This window comes from Leptinotarsa decemlineata, unplaced genomic scaffold (genome assembly GCF_025532065.1).
Source record: "Leptinotarsa decemlineata unplaced genomic scaffold, Ldec_3_MD MMD2_tig00026354_RagTag_RagTag, whole genome shotgun sequence".
In the NCBI taxonomy this organism is placed as follows: domain Eukaryota; kingdom Metazoa; phylum Arthropoda; class Insecta; order Coleoptera; family Chrysomelidae; genus Leptinotarsa; species Leptinotarsa decemlineata.
In genome coordinates, this window is record NW_027412702.1 from 4,299,456 (window position 1) to 4,309,316 (window position 9,861).

Here is a 9,861-nt window from a genome sequence, read left to right on the forward strand (position 1 = left end):
GAAATGTAGATTCGCAGCCGTTTGGAGCAATTGGGCCTCTGTTACTCCATTACGTGGAAAATTTTGCGAAGAGATTTGGGTGTAAAACCTTATAAGATACAGCTAGTGTAAAAATTTAAGTCACACGACCTACTGTGAATAACGAGCGCTACCGTGTGATGATTGATGACTTTTTGTTGCCCACAATGAACGAAATTCAGGTTATGTTATTATAATTTTGTTGAAGGTACATTACATTACGGTATCGAAATCAAAATCATAAATATGAAATTCGACTCAATAAATTGATGCTTATGCATCATATTTCATAGGGGAAATAATGGAATTCAATCTATTTCATTCCACCAATGATATTTATTAGCCCAAAAGTATTATTAATCGGCATAACACTTCACTCAAATAGTTATTTTTACTAATTTGGACAAATAATTGAGTTTTTAATTGATTGAATAACGGTTTGCCACAAATATTTATTAAATTGACATGAAAGTTTTGATTGAATTACTGGTTTGATTAATTTTGTTCGAAATTCCATAAAATTGAAACTAGATATATTTTGTAACAACTACTTTGGTGAAATATATCACAACTTGATAATGAGTTGGTATTTTTCTTTTCTTTTATAGAATTGATGATTTTCATTAGCAGAGTCATCGATATATGTATGAAAAATTGTGTAATTTGAATATTTATGAAATTACGGTGTGCTGTAGTACATATACCTTGTACCAGTATAAAAGGGAGTCTTTAGGAATGTCTCAAAAAAACCGTATCAGATGGAATTTCTGTTATACTATGCTGTTTCTGATTTGATTAATTCTTTGTAAAACTAATTTTCCATTATGATGGAAATAAAGTATTTCAACGTCAGTGAAATCCAGTTTCCATGAAAACTTACTAATGCGAGTATTCTCTTATAGAATTTATATCTGAAGGTTCAAAATAATTCAGGTATAATTATAATCTCCAAACTGGATTTTTGGATGATTCAGTAAGTTCTGCGGTTTGGATGGACTGCCCATAGCGACTCCATCAACGTGTTCATAAAAGGTTTTGTTTTATTTAAAATGAGTTGTCGTTAGTGAATGTCAAAATAAGTTGATATATTGTTCACTATGTCCGAAGGATTCCTCGAGTGGTACATTTGTGAATCAGGACACAATATCAAAGCTAACTAGAATGTTGTTTGATTCCAAGGTGATGCCTTTGAAATATATCAGTTGATTGATCTTTCTCAAGATTTTCTCTGTCGAGTCTTTTTGTAATCTTCTGTACGTTTCTTGACTAACAAAGTTATTGAGTATGCTTTTGTAGTCCAAAGAAAGGAAGAGAGAACATATCTACCGAAGATCTGGCACCAAAACAACAAATTCAGATGTAATTGCAACTATTTGCTGCCCACACAGTTATGGTTGCATATTTATATTCAAACGAGAGTGGATCATATACACTTTCCATATCCACAGCCTTTTCACCAGCGATTTAAGATTGTAATCACTGGCTTTTTCATCGCACAAGTAAATTCAACCTTCCCGTACTGAATTACTAAAGTGAAATGTGTCACCTCAAGACTTCGAATACAACATTCAACGTTATAGCAAATTAATTATTAATTTCAAAGAAAACGAAATGAAAGCACTTTGTACAAAATTCAATTTTCTTCTCATTAATTTGTCTGGGGTTCTTATTTCTTCAAATATGAATTTCTTGGCGTCACCGTAAGGTCTACTTCCTTCGAGTTTCTCAATTCACTTCGACCCTTAAAGCCTTCATAACAAAGACCCACTTCTATATATTTAGATTTCTCTTGAGATTTTATGGAAATACTTCGCAGTTTTCTTCTTATTCGACGGAGAAATTCCAGGAGAATTAAAGCAATATTCGCTCCCCTTTGTGAATTTTCTCTTCGTTCGTGTATTTTTAACTTGTAGTTGTTTCTCGTTTTCCATTTTAACTTTCTTTTGCAAACTCAGCCCGAATGAATGTTTCACGATTCTGCTTCGAATCGTTTTCATTTCGATGAATAAATTTGAGATACTTATGTTTATAACTGTTTGTGTTATCGTGAAATCCACAATGTTTTACATCAAATACAACCAACCCTCATCAATTATTCGTTTGTTTAGTATTGTTTTTGCACAGAAGAATGTGAGTACGTGTTTCATTCATTTTGGCTCTAGCAAAGTCTGGTGTTATAACATCCAAGAGTATTTGTTATTCAAACGATATAGAAACAACAAAAGGAATATTTCAGCCAAGATAAAAAATTCGAGATTCAAATGAGTACATCAGGTAACATTTATTGTTGCCTCATATTAACTGATCAATAATTTTTGAAAAATATATATTAATAATTATCTGGTTATCAAGATTGCCGAGAAAGAACCTACGAATATGCTTGCCATTTCAATCTCCTCTACTCTTTGAGAATATTGAAGAGGGTTCAGAGGAGCTGTGCCAACTCGACACGAAGAACACAATCACAAACTATTGCACTTCAGTAGGATTTTGCATCATCTCAAATCGTTTATTCTACCTTCATACAGTTTCTGACAACTGGGAGGCCGTAAACTGTTGAGTTTGGATTATCTACGTTACAGAATATTACTGGACGTTCACTAGCAGATTTTCAATTTACAAAACTAAGACACGTGTTTTTGTAAACGAAAGCTTTCCTAAACAGGACGTTAAACTATAGCTTCCTCAGATCAGTTCTGCTTGGGGGAGCTATTGTATAACAAAACCCGTGTCATGATTTTGCGAACCTTTCATAGTAAAAATCTCACAGTAAATTGTGTAAGGAATAACATTGAAGGGATTACATAAAGTCAATAGCCTTTGATAATGAAAGTGAAATGAAGAATCTGGACATAAAAGGTTAAGTCAGTCAAATATCATGTGACTACAAAATCAATTGTCAAATCTGCAACAATCCATGAATATTAAATATGAACGAGGCCCTTAAAAGTGGTTCGTTGCGAAGCTAAGTTTTCATAGCGACTGCTGAACTAAATTCCTCTCTTTGCAGCTTTTACTGCAAGTAGACAACTATATGATGAATCAGCTCGAAAGCGTTCATAAATAAATGTGTGAAGAACTATTGTTCACCACCTTGCAACGTGAACAACCAGGAAAATTATCTACAACGCCAACAGTCTTGAAAAAAAAACAACTGGGCTTCGAACCTATGATTCATTCAACCTTTATAACGATTCAATGGAAAACATTTTTCTTTATGGAGAACGGAAAACGTATGTTTCTATCTGAAGCTTAAACAAAATCATGTACAGCGTAAAATATTGTACAGAAAGACTGAATAAAAAATTCTTAACCTCAACCACTGATTCGATTCGTATTATCATTATTACTATTGTGAAAATATCATATCAAATCGAAGATGTACGTTTTTAAATGGAAATCCCTGTATTTCATTACACTTTTGAATAGGTCAGGAAAAAATAATATGATTTTATATGAGGTACTATCTACCTAACTCAAAAAATGTTCATCCTCACTTAACTTGTCCAGAACTAATAGACGAAACTTAATTCGTCGATAGAATTCCTGGTGCATCTGAATACGGTAAGGATGAACTTGGTATTTTTTCATTACTCTAGAAATGTCCCTCTGCTTATCCATGTATCTTTCTCGATCTCACGTTGACTCGTTTGAGGGTTTTCTATGATCGATCCTATAAGTAGAAATTCATTTACCTCATTTCCAATAGTCTATTTGCCTTTTCAAAAGCCACCTTCCAGTCGTACGAAATTCATATAGCAGTCATTTGAAAACCAACTTGTTTGAATGAATCCGGTCTGGATATTTTTAGGCAATTCTCTAAACACTCACCAATCAATAAAATCATATCTATCCGCTCCTGAATGGGATAAGTTTTCATTTTCAACGGTAATTTTTCAGTGAATGTTTTGAATAACGTAAAACACAATAACTGTCAATAAGAATTTTTTGAATAAGCCGAATAATCATCGTTTCAGAGCGATCTTGGTTCAAAGAATGCATTGAAATAAGGACTACTATTTGAAAAAGCCAATATCTGAAAAACAATTTAGGTTAATTATAGGGAACCCCAAAATGAAATAATTGTATTTTATATTGTTCATGCCAAAAAAATACAGAGTGTTCTATTTGAAATAACAAAGTTATCTTTGTCCAAAATTATAAAAAAGTGACAATGGTTTTTGAACATTCTGTATAATATTGAGTAATGGTTTTTATAGAAATCAATACCCCTAAACTTCTTTGGTCAGAATTCGAAGGGATGATTTCTATACATTTTGATGTTATTTAGTTTACAATCGTACCTAGCATTTTCATAAAAACAATAACAAAATACAGGGTGTTTCATCACGAAAAACACAACTTTGATATGTTACACTTTTTTGAGCCACCCTATAGGCTCCAAACAATTTTTTTGCATCCTCAATCAATATACATATAATGAAATGAAGAAATTCCCGAAAAAATTATTGATTTGTTTTATATAGCTCATCTATAAATCATTTCTGTGATCATCTCACTAATAACATAATTATTTACAAATATTTGAGTCTATCTTGCAGATGTCTTACAAAAACCATCATATGACCGATAACAGAATGTTTACTGGTACACTTCTTTATCGACATTTTGATATTTCTCTGATAGAACTCAATCCAACCTGAAACTAAATCATTATCGTTGCCTGCTCGCAAATTTAAATTGATATTCGCAGAACGATTTCGTAGCCTGAGCTTGGGATGAAAAAGTTAATGAAATTGCCGAACAAAATTATTCAAATTGAAGTTTCTTAATTTTCAGGAATCGTAACGAATTCGAGAAGGAGATAGCAGAAAGGGATCTGGCAGGCGAACTTGGAAAAGTGGGCGGGGGTCGTGGGTGGCTTAGGGTGGCTAAAAACGAAACAGCGAGGGTGAAATAAGAGGGTAAAAAGTAGAAGCGGCCATGGAATTAAAACAGAAATTAAAGACAAAGGGAACGAAATTAATGTCTGAAAAAGAGGGGATCTAAGATGGCTACCCTTTACGGCGTACAATTCCGCTGTGTACTTTGTTTGAAATTATTTCGAGGACCGAGACATCTTCTCGTGTTCTTTGTTTGCGGGTGAAAGGTATTGGCATTGTTTTAATTAAATTCATAGATTGATGTCGCACTCAGGGAGGAGAAATATTGTTGGATTGTGAAAATTGTATTTGAAAATAACTTTGAAATGCACTTTCTTAACGTTTTGAGATGGATCTTGATCATTTTGATCAGAATTGTACACGTTGTAGTACATCGAATGTTTCAGAAGTCAATCAAGAACATTTACATATTTACATTCCAAAACACCTTTGACATATGTTTGTAAATAAAGCAAACCAGCAAGGTTATCAGATTATTTCCAATTCTGAAGACGGAAGCAGATTTTAGCCTTCAAAACGTTGATAGGTATCTGAATAATTTCTCAACCTTTTTTCGAAAAAAAAAATTGTTAAATATATACGAAAAAAGGATATTGGTGGATATAACATTTTTCTTTATGAGAAGATACGCAGTAACTGATCGGGGATAACTGAAAATTTTGTTTTTTACATCTGTTTGAAATTCTTCATTATCCATTTGATATTTTTTTCAGATTGTGTTGAAATGTAAACGGCCAAAAAGTCTATAACGGCCAAAAGATACTGATCTCAAAACTCGAGTATACTACCTTCCAATCAGGATCCAATTGAGGATTAAGCTGATATATGTGTACCTTCCAGTTGAGTTAACTATCAATGTATATCTCTCAAAAACTATTAGACTCCAAATATTTTTCATTTATAATCACCTTCTCATAACGTATATTTTTCTAGAGATTATAGAGGATATTGAAGTTCAATGCTTTATAAAAAAACTAGTTAATACAATTTATTGTATGATTTTCACTATGAAGGGTTTTACAAAAACCGCGACACGTGTTTTACTATACTATAACTTTCTCAAGCAATAAGAGTTGCAACAAGAGTTGCTTAAGAAAGCTATTGTATAGCAAAACATGTGTCGCGGTTTTTGTAAAACCCTTCATAGTGAAAATCATACAATAAATTGTATTAATTAGTTTTTTAATATGGATTTTCATCAAGAACCGGCCAGTTCTATTCAATCAATGCTTTATAGTTCATTTCCTTCATTAGTGATCAATTGATAATTAAAAATACTCATTTGTTTGAAAAATGACCGAAAACATATTTTTTATAAACGACAGATAGTGATGGTCCAACAATAGGACCCTGGGGTATTCTATCCTCACCAAAAATGTTGTTTATTGTAACTGCAATACGTTTCGAACCAATATGATGCAGTAGGTATCAAGTATACTAAAGTATTCGGATGAATGCTGTGATTCACTATATCAAAAGATTTGAATAGATCGTAAAATACACCAAGTGGAAACTTTTTTGACGCTACAATCTCATTTAACTTTCACATGAATGCCAAAGCAGTATTTGTGGTAATAAAATTTTGTCTAAATCCGAACTGACATTCTGAAGGAATATATTAAGCTGATAAATCACAATCTATTCTAGTAATTTATTGAAATTGGTTAGTACAGAGATGGCTCTGTAGTAGATCTACAAGCATAAACTGCTGCAGTTTATGCTTGAGGAAGCTATTGTATAGCGAAACACGTGTCGCGGTTTTTATAAAACCCTTTTATAGTGAAAATCATACAATAAACTGTATCGAGTAGTTTTTTAATATGGATGTTCATCAAGTATCGGCCAGTTCTATTCAATCAACTCAGATTGATATACTTCCCTTAGGAGTAGGAATAATAGTGACATAAATACAAAAACTACATCAGACTGACGTATGTGAGAAATAAAAGGGTAAGTCAGTCAAATATCATGTAGAAAATAAATTGCTAAAACTTCAATAAATTTTTCATTGTGGGACAACACAATTATTTGGATCCATAGATGAACACCAGAGGCATGATAATGGTACTTCTTCTGAATATTAGATCGTAGAAAAAGATTCAAAGGTGATTTGAGTCCTGAGATGATACTCATCAACTATCATGAAAAAATGTATGAACAGATATACAGGCAGTGAGTAGGATATACAATAATATCATCCCAACAACAGTTACCCAACAATTCTACCAATGAAGCTTGAATTGTCAAACAAATTGTTTGACTACGAATAAATGGTAGCAATCATAGAACCGTGTTTATGAAATCCATTTTGCCAACCCTGGAAAATGTGTGTACTTTATCCAAACCTTTTTCGATTTCGAACTGTCCAAATGAAATTTCCACGGTCACTCAACCCCTTTTGCTACTGTTTTACTTTTTCTCAATGCAATATTTAATACTTGTGATATACTGTTTGGAACCTTTGGTGTAGTAATGAATATTACCGGAGTTTTTTCCCAACACCAAATCGTTATTTTTACACCTGGGAAAAACTCCGGCAATATGCAATATTTAATGCAAATTTGAACAAATTATAGGTATATTTCATTTTCAACCCTAGTTTATGTATGTTAGTACACTATGATTATATATGTTTGTACAGTATGATGAGCATATTTATTGTAAGATATGATGTATGGAGTCAAAGAAAATAAATTGAAGAGTTTGAAATAAATAAATTGGTACACAAGGTATGTTTTATCATATTATCCCTACTGAATTTATGAAATATAAAACTCTATGACATCTAAGTGGTCTGAATCAAATAAGTTGAAAAGAAATATTTTTTTTAAAGTACCTCCTCTGTCGAAAAAGTTATAATTATAAAATATTTTTAAATAAAAAACTAAATTATGGGATAAAAGGACTAGTTATTAAATGAATATGTTTCTTCGACAAATATTGTTTAAACCTGAATCTAAAAAAAAATATTTATTTTTATTTCACGTTTAGTTTTTTCATTGAAAAAGTGAGGAGTTGAACAGCCTGTGTGACACTCTATGTATTTTGTGTCACACTTTGCTATTAATAGGATCCAAGTATTGAATTTTTGTTCTGACTTCAACAGTTTTCAGCAATTTAATTATGTATTCCTACTCGAGAGGATTTTGAATTTTGCGGATTCAGAAATAAAAAAAACGCCATGTGCTTCTTGAAACGAGCTCAAATAACATAGTTTGACTGAAATACTGCGTAATACATTTTTATTGAGACAAAACACAAATTATATTCGTGGGTTGAACTGGAAGTGACTTCATGAACATTTTTTGGGGATATACCAAGCAACTTTGTGTCAATTTGCGATGGAAACATCTCAAATTAATACCATTTATGAAAAGATAACTTACTGATCCTATTGTGACTGGAATAACTACAGTTTTTCATCATTTATGATTATCACTAGTAATAAGCTGTTTAAAATTAAAATTAAAACTGATGGGATGTCTTTACCTACCTGCCTGTTATTTGTATTTAGCTCCAGTTGACGAATTCCGTTTGTAGGTACTATACACTAAGAGGTAATCCCTTTGGCTCACTTCATCAATTTCACTACAGATCAGAAAACACTTCCATATAATAGTCACTGTTTATTATGCTCACGTACTGCTTTTATTGAACTATTACACCAACATTCTAGTTTCCGTTTCTCTAGTAGTGATTCGTCTCAACTGACCGAATCCTAGGTGATTATAACAGCTGTACACGCTCGAATAAAAACATAAGAAAGAAAGGGCCACTTTTTACCTTTTCACTTTGCCGCCTATGTGTAAGAGACATACATTAACATTAATCAGTCGTTGAAAAAGGACAGGGGCATATTTGCGTAAGGGTTAAGGGTTATTCCAAGACCGGTCACTACAAACTGGTCAAACATGTTTTGATTTTTACATTCCAAAAGATTGGTCATTTTTATTTTTTCTGACCCTTTCCGGTGGCCTTCCGGTTCGAAAGGGTATGTCTGGTCACATTTATTAAGCTTTTAGGTACGTGGGAACTGTTTCTTCATTGTTTGGAAAGGATTTCGGATGATGTTTCGTTGGTATTGAATTGTCTTCCTGGTTATGAATAGGAATAATTCAATTTTTCATTTGTGTATTTTCCGTGGATGAAGACTGAATCACCAGGATTATTCCGAAATTATTATAGTAATATTTCATATTGGCGTGAAGTTATCCACAGATTTCTGGCCACACATGCCGACGTAGAGGAAAATAAAAATCTGTGGTTGGGATACAAAATTATTAGCACCCGTACTAATATCTGTGGCTGGAAATACCTATTCACTATAGGTTGAACGTGAAATTATTGAGATTATTTGGTGTTTAACATTTTTATAGAGTCTTGAGTATATTGAGGCGTTGATAATCCTTTTCTCATCAACAATACAGATTAGGGGAAAAATAAAATTGAAAATATTAGACTTACTTTCCAATACCCCATATAGAAATGATATCCGATGATGTGCGTCCATCAAAATCACACAACTTCCATAGTTTCTTGAGAAGATTAACTTGGTGATAACAGTTTTCTTGTTATCTAAACAGATTTCGACCAAGAAATTGTTGAAACAATCAGACTCATTTTTTGAGATTCCTTGTATTCATGAAAATCACACAACTCTTATAGAATTTTGAATAGATCAACACAGTGAAAACCGTTTTTTTTGTTACCCATACGGAATTCGAGAATAAAATTGTTGAAACGATCAAACTAACTTTTTCAACCCCTTGTAGAATTGAAACCAGATGATGTGCGTGCATAAAAATCGCATAAGTCTTATGGAATCTTGGGTAGATTGACGTAGTGATAACAATTTTCTTGTCACCCGAAGAGATTTCGAAAACAAAAATGTTGAAACAATCAGACTCATTTTTTGAGATTCCTTTCAGAATTCGAACCA

The 9,861-nt window shown here is 32.5% G+C and overlaps 1 long non-coding RNA gene across 1 annotated transcript in view; it reads right to left on the bottom strand.

The window, feature by feature from the left end:
• Positions 1–8,738, bottom strand: part of LOC141486358 (uncharacterized) — a 78,181-nt gene extending 69,443 nt beyond the window's left edge. The window contains exon 1 of the long non-coding RNA XR_012467802.1: positions 8,416–8,738. This is a non-coding gene — a long non-coding RNA (uncharacterized lncRNA). The remainder of the gene's footprint in view (positions 1–8,415) is intronic.
• Positions 8,739–9,861: the final 1,123 nt, after the last annotated feature.